We start from the raw sequence: 21,875 nt of genomic DNA, 5'->3' as shown, positions 1-21,875 counted from the left end.
AATGGCATAATATTGGTGGAACTTCAATATGTGTTTGATAAGATTTCATATGGGATCACGTCCTAACATAGAGATGATGCAACACATTTCTCTTATATATACTCCACAAGAAAGGGAAAATTCCAAGCAATCTTGAAATAAGAATTAACTGAGCATAACCTTTAGTATTTTGACATGATGTTTGAATATCAAATATACTACCTTGAGAAAACAAGATTGTCACAATTGTCACATGATAATATAGCACATGCATTCACTTTATCTCTAGTGAGACGGCAAAGGAAAATGTAAAACTCATAACAGATCATGAATTTGTTGTCACTATTCAATCACTACAACCATGCTACGCCATCTAATTAATACATACTTCTTCCCACACATGTTCTTGCATAGAAATTGGACCAGAACAAGCACTTAAGAACGGGGTACATGATATGCATCTATCAATATATCTTTTACATAATAGATTCCAATCTCGTATATCAATAATATAATAGAATAAAGATCCACCACATAGAATTACATATATGACCATAATCATGTTGGGCATCTGATATGGTACTAAGATCTATGAAGAACAAGAGAGAAATAGATCAAGATACTGTCACAAAGCCATAATCCATAGGTGGACTACTCCCCTTCATCATGGTGATGATGTTGAAGACGTTGGAGAGGTTGAGGTCCCTCCGGCGGCGGCTCCGGCGGAGTTTCCCCCTCCAATCTTCATTGGTTCGGCCTCTGGTTTGGTGTTTTTGTGTTTCCGCGGCGCTCTCCTCGAGTAAGCCCCAAGGGGTCGTATATATATAGGGGTTTTAGGTCAAACGAAATCAGTGTGCGAAAGAATAAGGTGAATCACACGGCCAAGAGCCAAAAGAGCATGGGTGGCTGATGCATGTAAAATGCATACATAAACTTTGCACTTTATTGCAACATATTACCATATATTTGCATCTTATATAATGGTATTCCATGTTTTATGATGTTTAGGGGATTTTCTAAAAAATCCCCTCTCCTCCGATTCTAATTCAGTTTGGCAGAAAACACCTCTTTTTTAGTGTTTTTGACTTTCTAGGAGCTACATGACTCCAAAAAAGGGCAAGGTCAGGGGCCACGCTTCGGAAATTTCGAGACGAACAAAATGAGATGAAGTGGGCCACGAGGAGATAAAGGAGCTGGAAACTAGGGAAGGTGGCGTGACCTCCCCCTCTGGGCACGCTATCGATCTTCGCTTCGCCGTCGTCTGTCCGATTCACTTCAATCCAACGCCCACTGACTTGTTTTGACCTAAAAAACCACTATATATATGACCCCCTAGGGTTGCGTCGAGGCTATGGCGGTGGAGATAAAAAACACATAAATAGAGGGTCAGCAGGCCGCCGACGGCGAAGATTGTAGCGGGTAAACGTTGTCGGAATCGCCTCCGATGGACTCAACCCCCCCCCCCTACGGTGAGGGCACCATCAACATCTTCATCATCTTCATCAACACCTACAACAAATCATTATCCCCATCTGAAATCTCTTGGCAAACATGATGTATGCTGAAATATATTATTTTCTCATGATCTATTGTATCTCTTTGTTGATGTTTGAGTAGTGAATTGTTTAGTGCAATTGTTATATAGTTTTTTGTTGGTTGAATACAAGTATATGTTATCTTCTATGATGATATATTGTACTGATATATGAGTGCACTCATATGTTGGGGAATGCACGAGGTTATCATCGTTACATGATGATAGGGAGAGGGACAACAGGAGTTGACAGAAACCTTGTCCTAATTGTTAAATATGCATGTAGTATTAATTCATGGTTAATCAACGGGGGGGGGGGGGTTCACTATGGGGAACTTTAAACTTTCAGGGATGGTGGGACTTCATGTCTTAATAATTCTCTTGTTTGCTCTAATTGGCCTTGGGATCAATCACTAGTGGTGTATTTGTTCATGTAAATGGTTACACCTATCTATGACTCATCTCTAGAAGAAACACTAAAAGACAATAATGAGCTTCACTAATTGTGACAACCACACAAATGAAATAGCAATTTGCTTGAACACTTGCTCCCTTGAGTTACTCCACTCCACTTAACTTCATCTCATTTTACTTTATTGCACTTTACTTTGTTTTACTTGCATTTTAATTTCAGCACTCATAGTCTTATTACAAAAACCTCTACACACATACACACTAGATCCTAGCTTTGCATAAAAGGCCATATAAGTGGATTATAGGGATTTAGAGAATAGATAGCTTGCCTTCAGCTCCTCGTGGGTTCGACACTCAAATACTTATCAAATTGTACTGCGGTGATCCCCTACACATGGGGATTATCAGTGGCGTGCCCACCTTGTTAGAAGTGCCACACCACATCTTTGGGGCCTCTAGGCCCCTCCTGTGAGGTCCAAGCGCTCCAGATGCTTCTCTTGATGAAATATTAATGTCCCCAAAATTCTAGCTCAATTTGAGCCCGTTTAGGTCTCTGAAAGTAAAAAAAAAACAGGGTTTTTTGATCATGTAGAGTTATAATCCTAGTAAAGGGGATCATTGGTAAATCCCCAAAAATTAATATAAAACATCAATATAACATCATATAGGTTGGAAATATGTGGGAATATGTATCAATAAACTAAAAAAGTTCATGTATGCATTTTACATGCATTAGTGACCCTATAGGATTATGGTAACCAGAACACGTTTCCAAGTCACACTCTAAGGCGATAACTCAGTAATGGCTTATAGCAAAGCTTTCCAACTCCCAAATGCCAATGATAGAAAACGAAGAAATTTCCCAACATAGGGGCTAGAGGTGAAATGGGCCGACTCCCAAATACTAATGAGTAGCTTTCCTCAATATGAAGATTTGTCCAAGTCCCTTTGCCTCACGATATTTATGGTAATCTACAGGTGAGCCAGCTCGTCATCCCCATGTAGCTTAACTCCCTTTTCCCACCTCCGTGATATGTGATCCAATTGGACTAATGGTTACTCAACTATCTTGATTAACACTTACTAAAGTAGTGCATGGTCATGCTTGCAAATAATATGACACGGGAGGGCCTAGAGAATATCTATCTAATATGGAGAGGGAAATCTCGTATTAGTTCATCCACGTCATGTTGCTTGCTTCACAGATGGCCCAAGTGCCATCTTTATGATTATTGACAGCATTTGGAGAACTCAATGCCAGCTGATCCACAACCAAGATCATGCGATCATCTCAAATCTAAGGATTCCATTGCTTTAGTAAGACCATATCACAACTTATTCATGATGACTCAAACCTTGGGTCAATCCATCTAGCATAACTCTTTGGCATAGCAAGGGTAAGTCAGATTAACATCTCCATACCCATGACATGTGAAACCTAGTCATTTGCCATCTTTCACATAAGTATCGGTAGTGTGTGTCCAACACAACCTTAATGGCTAAGGATGAAACTATATAAACTAATTAAACACAAGGTTCCATAACCAAATCACATATTCGATGATAGGTGCAATAGTTTATACATGGACTTTATCTTATGAATACAAGGATGGAATATTGTTGCCTATAGGGAACTATACCTATTAATCTCCCACTTGCAGTAGAGTCGATGGCTAGACCATACACTCATGTCAATGATATCTTGTCTATTTAAATGCCGATTGTCTTTATTTTTTTGTAAACTTACATCTCCCTCTCTCGTTTCTCCTTATATGATAGATTTAGGTAGTGATCGAGAGGATTTTAGGGCAAAGAAGAGGGGGGAAGTTCATGTGAATGAAGATGATGAAGTGCCCACGAAGAGGACCTCGGGAAGAATTAGGTGAAAACAAACTAAGAAGGCATCACACATCTCATAAAATCTAACTGAAAAGGCATCAAGTAGCTAATCGAAGCCAAATCCAAAGAACACAAGAGAAGGCAAAGAAGGTGAAGAATTCAAACCTATGGCAAGCTTGACAGAGAAAGAGTACGGAGACCTTCAGTGGGGGCCTGGGGTAGAAATCATTATAAATAGGTAGAGATCTAGATTTGGAGGACTAGAATGTCCAAACCTTTAGTCAACTTAACACCTATGACAATGTGATTCTCCAATTGAAAGAAAAGTTTGCTCCTCAAAAATATATTTATTGGAATTACATTGTTGCAATGAGATGCTTTTGAATGTGTGGCCCACTCCTCTTCAGTGAGGAGAATCTTCCCACGGCCAATGCCATTCTCACCGTCCAACTCGTGTCACCCCTCGATGGCCTTGAGACGCCATGTCAACTCCTCAATAGACATCTCTGACTGCGAGTATCATTTTGGAATGGCACATCCACAAGTTCTAGCTTCACCAAGAACGGAAAGGGCATTCATCATACCAGCGAGCCACATGGCGAATTCGTCGATGGTCTTTCCATTCTTGAAATAAATGTCATGGAATTAATTTTGGTACATCTGTGCCTTCTTGTTATGCATGTGATCTACCTCGAGGCAGATTGACTTGATGGTGTCCTAGGCCTCCTTCGACGTGTCCTTGGCACCGAGTGTGGGCACCATCTCCGGTGGGACAACACGGAGTATGGACTCCATTGCCACCCGATCGTTGTGGTAGAGTCGTCTTTGTTGCACATGTTGGCCCCTACCCCACCTTCGTCCACCACCCCACGAGCTTGTGGGATGACCCTCATCAGGAGATCCAACTCTCCATTGTTCGTCCTTGTCAGCGTCGGGTACATACTTGACCGGATTAGCTCTCTATTGTCTTGGCATCGTTGGTGTCCGATCAATAGAGCACGGGGAGCACGCATGTTCGCCACTGCTTCCACTCGGACGACCGAACCTCCCCTATTTTCGTTCTTGCTCGATGACGCAAACCTGGATGTCGGCATCGGTTCCTCTCCATATTTCTTCTTCGCAGTTTTCTTCAGATCTCCCTTCATCATCGAGATAGGTTGGGGAGCAGGAGGTTTTGATCCAAACATCAACACGAACTCTTAGAATCTTGCTCGATCTATAGGAAACGACTACTATGCCGATGGACCAAAACCCTCAACAAAGAAGAAAAAAACCCTCACTATACCTATATGTCATGGATAGCTCTTGGTATAGGGTCATTGGCACTTGCTCCATCGGCACACACCACATGGCCCTTGACATAGATACGAACGCCGAGGGTTTATGGCCACCTTTGGCAAAGTTCAGCCCACGACAAAGATGATTCACGGAGACATCCTCTAGATGGTGTCTTCCATGTATGCCAAGGGTCATTCCATCGGCATAGCATGCAACATGGTGTTCTCTAGTTTCTCCTTGGAAGGCCCTTGATGGGTGTGAAATACACCACTTTTTCTTCTTGTGTTTAAACCATTAGCTAAGTCAATAAATTGACTAAGTTTACCTCTCAACTTGCCACTATTGACTAATTACTGCAAATATGTGCAATCTCTTATATTTTTGGATGTTGTGCAGGAAATCACGTCATAATGACAAATGGATCTACAATTACTGAAGAAAATCGCGTCAGGAGCATGGAAAAGTGGAGTATGCTCGAATAGTCAGTTCCAAGGGCTTTAACGGGCATCGGTACGGGCAAGCCCCGCCCGTACCGTGCGCCCGTACCGTGTGCCGTCACATTCCTGAGGTCAAACCCTATAAGTTTCGTGAAGGGACCGACGCCAGAAGGAGAGCCATTCGTCACCAAACAGAGCTTCCATCCACCAGATTCATCTACACCGCACCGATGGAGATCCACCACCATAGTTCATCCATCCCATCTCCCATCTCCTCCATAGCCATAGCCATCACCATTGTAATAAAGGTCTCCTTGAGAATTAGCGACCATTGTAATAATATTGTGATTTCAATCTAAGTATTTTGTACAATGATTTATATCTTCGTATTTGATCTTGATATTTATGTGTGAGTAGTCCTCATGGGCTGCGGGTTGGTTTGAATCCTCGTATAATTTATGTGCATCTAATCTTATTATATGTGTAAGGATTGAATAGGAGTTTTGCAATAGTGTATCCTTGTTTCTTTGCCTCGTCTCAGTGATCTACAGGTACTCATATCATTCGATTCGATCAAACGAAGAGGTGGGATGAGTAGAGAACGGCATTCTACCGCGAAACCTCAGTGACAGAAAGGGGAATAACGGTACATGTTTAGTGATTCGTTCGGGATTATGGAACAATCATCTACCTTAAGGCTTTGGTATGTATTCATTTACTTAATAACTATTGTTGTTTGCGCCTGTAAGGACAATGGTTGGACCATTAGGCTCTTGCCACCTTTGGCTTTAGGGGCAAGATTATTTACGGATGTGCTACTCATAAATCTCTTATTTCTAATTTATTTGTTACACATATGTGCTTTAATTATATATATGTATGCATAGTTGTAGGACAAACCTTAACTCTAGCCTATTTCCATCATTGAACATAACCCCCTTAAAAGCAAACTAGATAGGTCTGGTAAACTGAAGATAAAATACACTAGCAAATCTTGGAGACGTTTCCTTTACACCATTTTAGCAGTGCTTCCCAAGGCTCGATTAAACCTAGGTCTTCTAGGAAAAAAGCTTATCATACTACAATCCGTAATCCGGATCGAAGATATCATCCCTATACCGAGAGCTAGAGCCATCGACGTACACAATGAATAAAAACATGAATATAGAGGATTTTGACTACTCAAATATATGCAACTTTTTATCTTTCTTCATGTTATGTTGGCCTTTCATGTTTGTTCGCTCTTAGCATGTTATTATAGACAATGGTGTTTCTTAAGATACAAGTACTCCAATACATTATTTCTTAGTGTGTTGTATCTAAATGTACAAAAATTGTACTCATGTGCATGTGATTGAGCTACTAATGCCTTTTGCCTATAACCGCATGCAAGTGTTGTATGATAGCTAAGAGCATCTCTAGTCGCGCTCCTAAACCGCATCCAGATTGAGCGCCGTATTGAACGTTCAGGGGACGCCGTACCTTGTTTCCAGTCACGTCCCCCAATTTTTTAATAGTATTTTATTTAAACATCAAATAAATTAAGCATTTAAACAAACAATAAATCAAACAAATAGAAGTTGGGCTAGATCAAGACGCCGACGCAGTTGCTGCCTCTTCTTTGAGCCTCCATAGATGCTCTACAAAATCATATTGCAACTGCACGTGAATATTGTTATCACGGATTCCCGTATGCATGGTGAAGAAATCAACAAACTCGGAATCTGGTGATCAACCTCCGCAAGAGGTCCCTAACACTCGTAGGGATCAACATGCCTGGCTCGATTCTTGCGGTCATTCGTAATGATCATGTTGTGCATGATTACACAAGCTTGCATCACCTCCCACTTTTTCACTTGAGACCAGGAAAAGCAGGATACCGAACAATAGCAAATTTAGCTTGAAACACACAAAATGCCCTCTCTCCTAGGGCTCAACAAAGTGGCAATTCTTCTAACCCGTTGACGCAGGGATTGTCTTGACAAATGTCACCCATATTGGATAGATACCATCAGCTAGATATTAGCCTTTGTTGTATTGGTTACCATTAACCTCATATTTGCATAGTTCAGAAAAAACTTCATATTTGCATGGTGAAGCATGACCTTCCACAAGTTTGGAAAACATCGGAGATTGCTGCAGCACGTTGATGTCAATGTGTGATCCCGCCATGACAAAAAAAGAATATCAAATACATAGGTCATAATCCACTACAACTTAAAGCACCACATTGCAGTATCCATGATGTCCTTTGTAAAAACCTTGCCAAGAAAACGGGCAGTTCTTTCATGTTAGTGCATACAATCGATGCTTCCAAGCATTTCAGGGAATCCTCTCGCTGCATTTTGTGCCATGATCCCAACAGTCTCTGCTTCAGTTGGCCCTCTCAAATAGTACGGGCCAAATTTTCTCACGACAACTCGATAGAATCTGTACATGTCCTTAATGGCAGCGGACTCACTCATGCGAAGGTAGTTATCCTATGCATCGATAGGTGCTCCATATGCAAGCATCCTCATGGCGGCGGTGCATTTTTGGATCGACGAGAAGCTAGCCATGCCAACGGCGTCGTGCTTCAGCCTGAAGTAGGGGTCGAACTCTCTCGCGCCATGAAGGATATACATGAACAAGTCTTTTCTCATCCTATAGCGCCGCAAAAAATTGTCGGCATGTGTTGCATTGTCATAGAAGTAGTCATTCTACAACACAGTATGATCCTCCAATCTCTGTCGAGGCTTCGACTTTTTCCTTCCCGGCCTTGATCCTACGCGGCGCGATCTCTTATTCTTCTCCTCTTCATCAAGTATTCTTTGAAGGCAAGCGATGACCGCAAGAATTTGTTGGATCATCTCGTCTTGGCTATCCATGTCTATGAGGTAAATCAAATAGTTAGAAATCTGTGGTGGCAATGGGCCAAACAACGACGGGTGGCGCCTACCAGACAAGCGATCGAACAACTTCTCCGGATGGTGAAGGGGGGAGTGGTTGCCGCGTTCTGGCCAGAGTAGGCGAACCACCGGCGGCGAAAAGGGAGATGAGCCAGAGTCTAGCGCAGTCGAAGTATTGCGCCAGCGGTTACCGGCGATTTGAGCGGGTGGGAGAAGAAGGAGAGGACGTGCGGCGCTAAAATACACACATTGTGAAAGCTCTTATAAATCGTACCTGCCCTCAACTCTAGCTAGCTACAATTATTCTGAAACTGTAAAACTACTTCTACTTGATAATGTGCATAAGATTTATTCAACAAGCAACGAGCAGGCACATATTGCTAGTTATTAGTAGTATATCTTAACTAGCACATTGTTCGTGCTTCGCTACGGAATCGTACTAACAACTATACACAATATAAATTTGACTTGCGATTTTTCTAAAAATCAACACAATCTTTTTAAAAATCAACGCGATCTTTTACGAATGCACTGGCTCTATTAAAGATGCCTATTTGATGATATTTGTTATCGCTAATGCCAAGGCCCCTAGCTATAGGCTCCTCCATCAGGGCTACACGCCTACACCAATTTCTTACTGCTCGTTCTCTCTCATTGTTAATTACTTGTGTGCCTATATGTGTTCACTGTTAGACTGTTGTAAGTGCTCATGGATGTTGCTGCTAAATTAAGTTATTTGAAGAAAATATTATGACATTAGTATAAGAATGGCATATGATAAGAATATGCAAGAGCTGCCTGTCCAACCTTTTTTTCGCGAGTACGCCGACGGTGTACTATATCTTTATAGAAGGCAGAAAATAGAATACAAGAAGGCTACAACTCGCTGCAAACAACGAGCGTAACACGAATTCGCTGCATGTCCAACCTATTATGTAGGAGTGTGCAAAACCTGAAACCGCTCAGGCTGCTCAGTAATTCTGTAGTTCGATCTCTTTCACATATACAATCCAAACTCTAAAGCTAGTACGATTAGAAAATCTTGAATTAGTGTAAACCAGCTAAACCGGGCAAACCGTACACACATTGTGAAAGCTCTTATAACTCCTGCCCTCAACTCTAGCTAGCTACCATTATTCTGAAACTGTAAAACTACTTCTATTTGACAATGTGCATAAGATTTATTCAACAAGCAACGCGCAGACACATATTGCTAGTTATTAGTAGTATATCTTAATTAAGCGACGGTTCGTATAATGACTTTCTTTATTAGTCAGAAATATTGTTGTTTTGTATTTTCCAAAATACAACACATTTTTAAATGAAACTTCTAGCATATAATCTCAGCCTATATATCTGGTTATATAATTCCTGGCAGAATTTTGAAGACTCAGAAGTTGGAGTTTCAGAAAGAAGACGAATGAAATCTAGCGCAGAGTCGAGAGCCAGCCTAATTGTTGGATGGTTAGGAGGGTTGTGGCGCCCTAGCTCACCAGAATTCAAATTATAGATTTGACACTTTGGTTTTTTATTAAAAAAGTAAAAAATATATCAGCGGGAGGCGACATTTCCATCAACAGCGAGACTTTCATGATGATTTCATCTATATCAATATCTGCTGGATTAGTTTCGTAAACTCGGTTTCTCACAGATATCGGTTTCAGAGATATATATGTACATGTGAGCGTCTATCGGTGTAGTGTGTTTGGAAAAAAGAAATCCAGCGTAGAGTTGCTCTTTAAAAAATCCAGCGCAGACCTCTCCCTCATCCCCTTCTCTCTCGCCCCTTCTCCGATTTGGCTTTCCTCTACTGACCAAGTGCTGCCTATGGGAGCTGTTCCGGCAACGGTGGATGGATGTCTATGTCTAGCTAGCTCTGCCTGTTGTCAGAAAGATCCACTCAATCAATTGGACATCCTGCTTCAAGAGTCGTGGCTTTTTGTGAAAGCTGCAAATCAAGGTGCGTGATGTCTGCCTGCCGCTCAGATCTCAGTAGTACCACAAGTAGAGCGTATTTACTTTTCACCCAAATACGTGCTCTGTACACTCCGTTACAGATCGATGGGATCCGCAGGTTAGCTTGTTCTAGCTTGCTTCAAAATGGAAATCGGTAGCTTGCTCGTTGCTCCTCTTTCCTCTTTACCTTTTGTTTTTTCCTCCTTATCTTGTTCCTCACCCTGAGCTAAGCTGAGCTGAGCCGCCCCAGCTCATCTAGGTAAGGCCGGTGGATCTCTCAATCTCTTCTTTTCTTTGCACGTACGTAGATATACTATATCTCTGGGCAGGTGAGAGGGCCATTGTTTGTTCATCTGGTTCTACGAAGAACCTGCTTCTGTATGCTTTTTTTTCCCGCAGGGATATACATGTATATTAGTACCACTTATGATGGCGATTTCTCTTATTATCCTGTGACCATATACTGCATCTCATTCCATACTAAGTCGCTAGCTGATTCCCTATTTCCTTGGCATCTGATTTAGCAAAGGTTTTTGTGCCATGCCCCCTCCTAGATCTGCTTCTTCCTCCTCCCCAAATGCTCATGCCACCGGGACGGATTCCCAGCCGGTTGCGGTAACGACCACGTTATAAGCGTAGATCCATGATACGTACATAATACCTCTTCTAATCAACCGATGCTGTAGATGACCATGAGGGGCGACTAAGATGAGCACTACTACTACTACTATAGTTTTTGAACCGCAGAAAATAGATGAGTACCACTATCACATGAAAGTTTAACCTTGATTTCTAATATACTCCATTGTTTTAAGTTTTTTTTCTCTCCGATCTAGCTCTGACCTGTACTCTGGCTTATTTGATACTTCCTTCATTCCGTATTACTTGCCGCTGATGTAGTACAAACCTACTAAATAAGCAACAAGTAATAATATAGAATGGAACGGAGGAGTAGTTTATTTTACCATCTTGTAGATTCATGACGGCCACCCTGCTCATGGGCGATGCGTGATTGTGCGCACTCGGATGGATCTGGCTCTTCCTTACAAGTTACATTGCCACCAGATAGGGAAATATCGATGTGAAGCTATTAACGGTACGGTTTCAATATCCGTCTTGCTTTTTTTTTCGTTCTAGAATGTTTAGACCTTGTTTTGTTGGTTATCTGCAGAGTTTCCATGCCTGTCTTACAATCTTCTTAGAACTACGCCTTCTTTTGTTGGTTCCGCGGCGTAGCACAGGTGTCTTTGCTACTACTTAAAATGAAAAACAGATATAAAGAATACTGCGAATTGATATAGACATGCTGGCTAATTTAGCCTCATTGCTCGTGTGCTTTTTTTCATCTACATGTTGTAGCCGTTCTAAACCTCACCCTGAAAAAACATTCTTTACTAACAAAAGACTTTTTGGTACACTTGAAAGGTATCCCATAATATTAAAGCAAGAGTTTGCTAATTGGTTTAGATGGATCCTTCCCGGCTGAGTCCAAAAAGAGAGAAACAATATATTGTCACAAATTGATTAGCTGCCATTTCCTTTTTTTCTAAACAAGAGTACATTTTGATGCAAAAATGGCCGTTAGACATGTTAGAATACTGGTGAAATATTGGCCAGTGAACTGTATATAGCGATACAGCACCATGATCAGTGAACTCTAAACAATAAGGTGGTGGGCGATTTTCTATTGTACTGTGTAAATATTCGTTCTTATTGTTTAGCACGGTTCAAAACCATCCGTTCAGGATCTCGATCATCTAGAAAAATAGGTCATGATAAACATATAATCTGAACACGCGCACAATAGATATATATAACTGCATGATTAGATTTTATTTTTAGTGGTGACGCACGAATAGCATACTTGTACTGCCTACATACATACAGAAAGGGCATGTCAGCATGAGTTACACTTCCTGTTGCTTGGTTTGCAAATACATCCACTCTTTAAAGTAACTCTAGATAAATATAGTGGCAACTGGCAAGTTTGGTCCTCTTAAGAACAAGACGGTCCAATGATTACTGAAAGAGCAGTGATAAACAAGAAGTGGCAGTGGAAGTGGCAGTGGAAGTGCCACTGCCGTAGCAAGTACAGAGCATAGCTAGCCGGAATAGCCATAGCAAGGACATACCAGAGCTAACTGAAAGAGCCATGTGGGAAAGTTCAATAATATAGCACAAACACAAGATATAACAACAAACACTAACATTTAAAGACATGAGTTTTCAGAAGTGCCAGCTTTTAACTTAATATATTTGAATCCACGGACCGTGCCTCTCTGGCCACCAAGGCGAATATCAGGTAGAGAACACCATTAGATTAGTACGCGATATGGATATAGTACTCTCAAATTTAGGATGTTACCAGCAGCTATAAGCTACCATCAGGGCACAAATAAAAGGTAGTACTTAATGCAGTTCAACTGATAACGACAAAATCACAGCTGCTCCAGCTTCCCTCTACCCTCTGAACTCTGCTCGAACAATTCCTGCAAAGATAAGCAACATAATTTGGTCAATACACTACGGCCTCAAAGTATTGGCAAAACATAACATAGTATAGTTTTGCATGAAGACATAAGTTTTTGTATTCTGTATCTGCTCTCAATGGTGATAACTATTTTCTATCAAAACTTGTGATGATTCAAGCACAGATCCATGGAAAGAAGAAAATAGGCGGAAATCAGAAAAGGTACATATCTAAACTCAAAATAGGAGTAAATGCTCGCAGGCTACGCTGAAGCAAAAGTACAAACAATCATCCTCCCATTAGAATCACTCAACAACAATGCATATCTTGTAAATTGTTAGTTGGGGGAAGATGGTCAGGTTGTAGCAACATTGTTAAATAGAACACTTCAATTCTAATGATTTGGATCTGATCTAGCATTATGCTGGAGAGGTGTCAGGTGATGCTAAATTCAGTGTTCCAGATGCAAGAGTTGTGCAAGAACGTGTATAATGAAAACGTAAGTTCTATTTCCTAGAAAATCTTTGATTACTAAATGCCTGTTTCAGTAGGAAACTCTGGTGTCATATTCAGGATTTTGTTATACAAGTATCCTTGTTAACACAAAATTATGCATAAAAAGACATGTAATTAAGTAGAACATATAATAGCTGGAAACTATGATATATAATTAAGTAGAATAGATAACAGTTTTGATACGAAATTATGCACAACTAAGATATATAATTTGGTAAAACATATATATAGTTTTACGGGGAAAGTAAGACACATAACTACTCATCTGTTGTCATGCTTCATGAAGATTAATGGTGAGTTTTTTTTTTTTTTTGTGATGGTGAACAGTGTCATCATCTTTGGTTTACATGTATAAGCGTCATCATGTATTTGGTTGGTAACTCTTGGAAGGGTTATCATGTTTACATACATGAGAAAAATTGGGCAAATAAAATACCCCCAAACTCTTTTCACCTGACCAAAATGAAGAGGATAGAATCTGTTTTTGCTCATGTGGAACTATGGTAGTGACAACGAAAAATCCCAGAGTGGCTAGGCACGTCAGCAACTCGGCATGTTAACAATATAAACACCAATCTGAGAGGGGTCCTAGATGGACAAGTTACTTCGGCAGTGAAACAAAACAAAAATCCTAAGTAGACAAGGTACCTAGGCGATGAAACAAAACAAACAAATTATGCTATTCACACTATGCCCAATAATCATTTTTGTCAAGTTATAATTGACATTTCTACCTCGTCTCTCACACCTGTCCACATTTTACTCTATAACATTCCATTTATTTCAGCCTGCAAATTCACAAGGCTGAAACAAATACAATATCAACTGTGAAGGACATACACTAGTTTCATGCTAAACTCAGGCATTATCAGCTTAATGCTTCCACGTTCAGCTTAACCAATACACGCATAAGCTATCCCCTATTTAGAAGCAACAGTTAATAATATGTTAAATTGGGATGTGCTTAAACAGCTTCTAATACATATTTTTACTATTAAATTGCAATCGGTGGTGTCAGTAGGTAGAAAACCCGTTTGGTACATCCAAAATCCAAGCTTCATGCCTCAAAAAAGCCGGAAGCTATCACTCGCCAAAAAACCCGAAAACCAGCGTGATATAGCGATCCGCACCAAAAAACTGGAAAACCAACACGATATAGCGATCCCGCGTCAAAAAACCGGTTGAACCACATCGATCGCCGCACATAAAAAAACCGCTTGCTAAAGTTACAGGCTTTGCCACCGCCAAGTGAAACGTATCGTTTCGCTGTTCTGTTCTGTGGAAAAGAAGAAAAAACCGTTCATCTCGCAACTGCTCCAGATCTGGGGCACAACATGGCCGATGCAGGGATTGATCTCGATCCGGCTATGGCTCAAGCTGGAGCACCAGGGCTGGAGTCAGTGCTCCTTCCGCCTTCGCGTAGATCACCCCTCTTGTTATCCGCTTTGTAGGAGGTACCCTCTGGTTCCTTATTCTAAATTGTGGTATTTTTGTTGTAGAATTGTCAAAAAACTTCTGAAACTTAAGATATTATTTAGACCCTGAAGAAGATTGTTTTTTGGTAACTATATATATTGTTTTTGTTAGTGTTAGACCCTGAAGAAGATTGAACTGACGAGAGGTGTTGCTTAAGATATTATTTAGATGCTAGTTCCTTAATCTAATATTAGGTCGCACTGTCCGAACTACTAAAGGAGTAAACTATTTTAGAAAAGGTTAACAAAAATAAATTAGTTGGTACTTACTCTTGGTAAGGAAAAAAGAGCAGACGTGGGTACAAATTAATCTTAACACTCTTAAACAAACATGAAATAAAAACTAATCATTAATAGGCGCGTACATATCAATTATTGACCCATTGCAAGCGCACGGGCACTTAGCTAGCACCAAAATAATATGCAAATGCAAGTGACAGTAAGAGACATCCCTAGACCTTGATTATTATGTTTGTCTAATTTGATACATAGGAATATCCACTATAAGTAAATTCTATACTTTTTTACCAGGGACGTAAGATATACAGCATAATTACTCTTCCCTAGTGATTTTCAATGAAGCATCATGGTGATTTTTTGGCTTTTCTTTTGCAAGGGTGACCAGTGTCATTTTGGCTGACATGCATAAGCGTCGTCACCTATTTTGCTGTTAACTCTTTGAAGGGATATAATGTCTACAGGCTTGAGAAAAAATGGGCAAACAAGATAACCCCAAAACTCTCTTCACCTGACCGAAATGAAGAGGACATTTTCGGTCATGTGGAACTATGGTAGTGATAAAAAAAGAGCACATGCTTGCGGGCTGTACTGAAGCACAAGTAGAAACAATCATCCTCACATTAGAATCACTCAACAGCAATGCAGACCTCGCATTAGAATCACTCAACAGAAATGCAGAGATATTGTGAATTGTAATTGTCAGGCTGTAGTAGCTTTGTTAAATAAAAACACTTTGATCCTAAATTTCAACCAGGTATGATTTGGATCTGCTATAATATACGTTAGAGAAGTGCCATGTGATGTTAAATTCACTGCTCCGAATGCAAGATCTCTCAAAGAATGTGTAATGAGAATGTAAGTCCACTTTCCTAGAGAACCTTTGACTACTAAATGCCTATTTCAGAAGGAAACTCTGATGTATATCATGCAGCATTTTTTTTATGCGAATCTTGTAACACTCTTTTTGTAACAATATAATAAAGCTAGAGAAAAGGAGCAGGATTTAGTTATTAGTGGGCATTACGTTCCCTTGGTCACCTAAACAAGATGGGTGCGGTGCATAGCTTATGGAAACAAAAGGCTAGCCCTATGGAAGACATTTGTGGTTAGTACGGAGTAGGATGCTGCTGACAACTCCAAGAACCAGGACTCAAAACCCGAAGCAACATCTAGATCTGACAGTTAAGCCACGAGAAAGAAAAAAAAAAGTGGATTTTTTATTCGAGCAACACACAGTCGGAAACCCTGGAAGAGAGTGTTCACCTTCATTCCCTGTGGCGTGTCCCTGACCTCCGTCCCTGCTCCCGCGCTCGCTTCGCCTGCTGCCGTGCCTCCTGCTCCTGCTTCTTGTACGCCTTGGCAGCTTCCTTTCCTGCCCGCGTCCCTTCCGCAACAGCCCTTTTCACCTCGCAGACATCATGGTCCCCTTTGTGCTGCAACAGATGAGCTTCGAAGAGGTCCCGCGGGATGTTCTTGTAGCACCACGGGCATTGGTTTGGCCCCATTAGCTTCATTCCTTTCTGGTAGATCTGGTAGACCTGGGTGCCAACCGTCGCCGCAGTCACGGCTCCACCCACCACCTTCTTGATCTGCTGCAGCTCCATCGTGTGCGAATCGGGGGAGGAGGAGGCGGAAACGGCGGCCGCTGGTCCGGCCGGGTGAGAGGGTGACGAAGAGGGAGGAAGAGGCAGGCACTCGAGTCCAGTGAGGGTCGCGTCCCGTCGGGTCCGCTTTAGTAGGGCTGAACTCCATTGTGGGCCTCTTCTTGCTTGGGCTGGGCCGCTGGAGAGCCGGATAACTTCAGATTTATATATTTTTTATTCACCCAAAAAAAAAATTACGAAACACAGTACAATCAAAGATGCTCATACATACGCGTACACACTCGCTCCTGTGAACGCACACACGCACATCCTACCCCTATAAGAACCTTCAAGAGACTACGTTGAAGAACTGATTCGGGGGGTCTTAAGATTGACGAAGTCACCACAAGTGTCTCGCTGTCGACGGGAACATCGCCTCCCACTGAAGAACTGATTCGGCGGGTCTTAAGATTGACGAAGTCACCACAAGTGTCTCGCTGTCGACGAGAACATCGCCTCCTACTGAAGAATATTCCGTATTTATGAGACAACAAAGTGTTCAAATCTGATTTGAACTCTGGTGGGCTGGGATGTCACTGCCTCCTAACCATCAAACCACAGATTGATTTTGAAAAAATATTTTTTATTAGAAAACGTAACAAAACCGGACACACGTACGACCTGGTTTGACTACGTAAGAGAACCTGTGCTGCCCGTCACGTGTATATATGGACACGAACAAACTCGATCACGGAAACTCCTGGATTGCGCTCGATATATACTCGCTGCTTGTATCACATCTACGTATTTCTTTCTTCTTTCCGACCCTCCGATTGCACGTACGACCAGCTACCACAGTCGATCGATTGATGGCGCCGCCGTGGTCTGAGCTCCCACCAGAGATCCTCCGCCTGGTCATGGCCAGACTTGCCGCCAACGACCATGCTCGGTTCCGGGTGGTGTGCCGCTCTTGGCACTCTGCCATGCAACATGAGCATGTTCCTCGGGACACTTTCCCCTGGATCGTCTGCCGGGATGGCAAACCCTTCTTTGTCACCTCAACCGATCCCTCCGTTGACATCGACAATGTGAGGTGCATCGGCTCCACCAACGACTGGATCGCCATTGACTACACGCAGGCCGACAAGACCCACATTTATTTCCTCTGCAATACCACCTCTGGAGCAATTGTGCCACTCCCTGAGCTTGATGATGTCATCGGCCGAGTTACCGAGGAATTCCGCGTCTTCAAGGTGCACATGCGGTCCACACCGGATGATGTCATCGCCGTCATGACAAACAACTGGAACTACCCCCTCATGTTGGTCCGGCCAGGGAAGGGATTGTGGTCGCCTCAGCCACGAACAACTCCTTTTGTCCGTATCATCGATGTTGCCTTTCTTGGAGACCAACTCTATGGGGTCACCCGTGCTGACAACAACACGCCTCTCGATGTGGACGGCCTTGGACTCGTCTCTCTAGATATCTCCTTTGATGATGACGGCGTACCTATGGTTACCAATGTCAAGCGTATCATTAGGCTTGATAATGAATCTGATGATTGGGGCATTATTGATAATACCGATGATGATGATGATGATAGCAACGATGACGAGGAGAAGACCGATGATGATGATGATAGCGACGATGATGAGGAGAAGACCGATGATGATGCCGATGACGAGGGGGAGAGCCATGACAAGGACAACGATGAGGTGGAGGACAAAAATGATAACGATCTTGATGATGAAATCAATGGCGACAATCTAGACGAATCGAGGAATAAGACTGGTGATGGCATGATTCTCGAAGCTATCCACTTTACCGATGATGAGGAAGTGCAAGAGGAACCCAGGGATCTAATTGCCACCTTGTGGTACTTTGTGGAGTCATGTGGGAAGATGATCATGGTGAGACGAGAATTACAAATCCCCTACTATGCTTTTAGATACACTCGCAGTGTGAAGGTCTTTGAGGTGGACATAAATACCGGCACATGGATGCCCGTGTCGGATGGTCTGTGTGGTCAATCACTTTTCATTAGCAAACCTTTCTCCAAATCTATGCCAGCTGGTGGAGAGATAGCGAAAGATGCCATTTATTTTGTCGATAGTGGTGAGGTGTTCAACATGAGATCTCGTACCATAACCCCGCCACAGGGTTTAATCGATTTCCGTTTGTCAACGTGGACCTTTCCCATGGAGCTAGTGGTTTAAGAGTTCGTGTTGTAACCTTGGATGTAAATAAGGATTTTGATCCATTCCCCTTGTTTTTTTTTATCAAATACTATCTATGTGATGTGAGGTGATCTCTCTAGAAACATTGTCATTTTTTGGCTTCTTTTCTTTTAGTTCCATGTTTTTCTCAAGTTACTTATACGTTTTGACCGAAGATACAACCGTCATAATAATGTTTGCTTGAAGAAAGACTACATCAAATACATAAAAGTGGTATGCCAAAAGGTAGATGCAATTCGGGATTACTTATTCGTTAGTGGTGATCTTTTTTCCTCTCCTTGCGATGGTTAGTTAGGATTGGAAAGAAGGAAGTTAGTGGTTATCAAAAAAAATTACTTAGAAAATCTCTCCATAAAAATTATGACCCATCGGCTAAGCCGAAAGGGGCAGGCGAGCTAGTTGCTAACTTGTCGGCTTGCTAATGCTCCACTACTAACTTTAATTAATTTTTTTAGCTAATATTGGCTAACACGTAAGCAAGAAATAGTTTAACTAAAATATGTAGGTTGCTAAAATCTTGATAGGCTAATTTTGGGGAAAAACAAACACAACGAACCTGCCACCATCCTAGTGAAAATCTTGCCTAAGGGCATCTCCAGCGGGGCGATGCATTTCGGACGTCCAAAATGTTCGCGCGCGTCATTTGCGTCGGCTTAAATGATCGAAATCGACCGTGCGTCCGTTTGTATCGGGGTGGCTCCAGCGGCACGACGCATTTTTTTATACTTTGCATTTTTTCAACATAAAAATATAATTTACATAGTAAAAGAAAGGAAAAGAAACCCTAAAACCTAAGAACGGCTGCGCCTACTGGGCGTCGTCGTCGTTGTCGATCACGATGAGCTCCGGTACCGGCCACGTCCAGTTCACAAGCGGCGGAACATAAGCCGGTGCCGCAGGCGGTGGTGGAGGTGGAGCAGCCCAGGCCGGTGGTGGAGGTTGAGCAGCCCACTTCGGTGGTGGTAGCGGCGCCGCCGATGGCGGTGGTGGAGGTGGAGGTTCCCACGGGTTGTACAACAGAGGTGGAGGCGGAGGTTGCACCGGTTGCGCGGCCGAGTCCTCGAGAGCCCGTCGTAGGGCCTCTTCCTCCTTGAGGTCCGGCGGCATGATTCCGGTGGCGTACCGGGGTAGCGGCGGCTGCACCGGTCGGTCGACCTCCGAGACGAGGACGCCGAGCCTCACGATCTCGCCGTCCGTCATCTCCTCCGGGTACTCGAACTCTCGGCCCTCCGCCATGGCCAACCGCCATTCCTGGAAAATGCAGGTGACGTAGTCGTCGTTGTCATCCTTAGCCTCCTCGTTGTGGTAGGACAGCGCCTCGTTGTACTCCTCATCGTCGTCGTCCTATGCAGGCGCTGGCGGCTGCCATGTTCGATGGCGAGGCACCGGTGGATGGTTGAAGGGGAAGTCCCTGTCACCGAGGAAGCCCGCCCTCCTCCTCGGATCCGTCTCGGTCTCGTGCCAGGTGTGCCACGTGTCGGAGTGGACGGTGTACGCGGGATCGGCGCGGAGGTCCGGTCGCAGGTACTGCCGTGTAATATCCCAGGATTCGAGACGATTGCGGGGTAGAATTAGAAAAGGGATGTGCATTGCATCGCAAAACTAGGGAAAATTTCGCGCTTAATTGCATAAAACCTAAGCGGGAAAAAGTTTCTCTCTCGAGACCAGCTAGGGTTAGGGTTTCGAGAGTGCGACAAACTTGGACATGATCTCTTCTGAAATTAGGGTTTTGAGAAGAGAGGGGAACCATTGCATCTCATGTATTAAGTTGCATGATGAATTTGACATGAGTTGAGTTGAAACTCAAACTCCAACCAAACCAAGATAATTCATAATCCAAACAATTGTTTATTCAAACAATTAATATTTCAAATAAGAATATTATAAATGACAATATAAATAAGAAAAGAATACAAATAATTTATGAAAAGCTCAATAGAGAAAACTTGAGCTTTATTGATCATCACACGCAATTTACATTGTCTTTACAATATTCAAATGAATTAAATATTACATAACACATTTCAGAAATTGATAAATGAGAAAGAAAAGGAAAATTACAAGGTATAATAGAACTAGCTAAACATCATCTTGATCTTCTTGATCAACAAGTGGAATGAGACATTCTTGATCATCCTATTGATCCCTGCAAAAACAAACACCAAAACAGAAAATCGCATTAGGCCAAGTGGCTTGCCACTTGGCAGGTTAGTTAAGAAATGTGAAATTGGAGGGATAATAGCAAACATGCCGAGCTGATCCACAGCACACAAGTACCAACCATGAGCAATACAAGCAGCTCACAAGGTGAGGTGCATGCTCACCAGCGCACGCACACAGGGGGAGTCACCACACACACACATCACCTTGTTGTCGATCAAGGAAGTGACCAGAGAGGGATATATAAACTTTTCAGTCACCAAACCCTAGAAGCCATCGGCACAAGCTTCAGCAAGGTAAGAACAGCAAGAACAGGAAGAACACAAAGTAGCCAAAGCCACCCAACAACAATTCCACCAAGGACTGATTGCTGTTGAGCAAGAAATGGTGAAGTAACACCAGCACAAGCTAGCCAGGAGGATTAGGGCAAGCACCAGCAAATCACAGAAGAAAAACCTCTACAACAACATAAATTCTAGGAGCTGGAGTGAGGTATACTCAAATCCATGAGCAAACATTGGTTTTGCTCATAATACAAGCATGTGCATCACACACACACACACACACACACACACAAGCCAAAGGGTAAGATTACCCTGTTTGCATCATCATTTGGTGTTAAACCATTTGATGCTGGAAAAATATGAAATAAGTCAGCAAAGATTAACCCTAGGGAAGAATTGGTCAAGCCAAGTGTATCACCACTAAAGCAAACCAAAGAATCCAGCTAGGATTTTATCCACAGCTAGCCTAGCCCAACTCACCTAGCAACTAGTGGTTTATTAAACCATCAGATATATATAGACAAATTATTGTCTAGTTGATTTTCAACATCAAAGGTTGCTGGCAATCCAAAAAGGAACACCCAG

The 21,875-nt window shown here is 42.4% G+C and overlaps 2 long non-coding RNA genes across 2 annotated transcripts; one reads left to right on the top strand and one right to left on the bottom strand.

Moving 5' to 3' along the window:
* The first annotated feature begins 10,086 nt into the window (after positions 1-10,086).
* LOC124704130 lies at positions 10,087-16,036 on the top strand. The gene is made up of 3 exons (XR_007003477.1): positions 10,087-10,329; positions 11,301-11,421; positions 15,403-16,036. It is a non-coding gene; the product is annotated as an uncharacterized LOC124704130 (long non-coding RNA).
* LOC124704131 lies at positions 12,549-16,708 on the bottom strand. The gene is made up of 2 exons (XR_007003478.1): positions 16,290-16,708; positions 12,549-12,814 (listed from the first exon to the last, which is right to left on the bottom strand). It is a non-coding gene; the product is annotated as an uncharacterized LOC124704131 (long non-coding RNA).
* Between the last annotated feature and the right edge of the window lie 5,167 nt (positions 16,709-21,875).

This window comes from Lolium rigidum, chromosome 3, assembly GCF_022539505.1.
Source record: "Lolium rigidum isolate FL_2022 chromosome 3, APGP_CSIRO_Lrig_0.1, whole genome shotgun sequence".
NCBI lineage: Eukaryota > Viridiplantae > Streptophyta > Magnoliopsida > Poales > Poaceae > Lolium > Lolium rigidum.
Note: the sequence above shows the minus strand (reverse complement) of the source record. Positions and strands in the feature narration are given on the sequence as shown.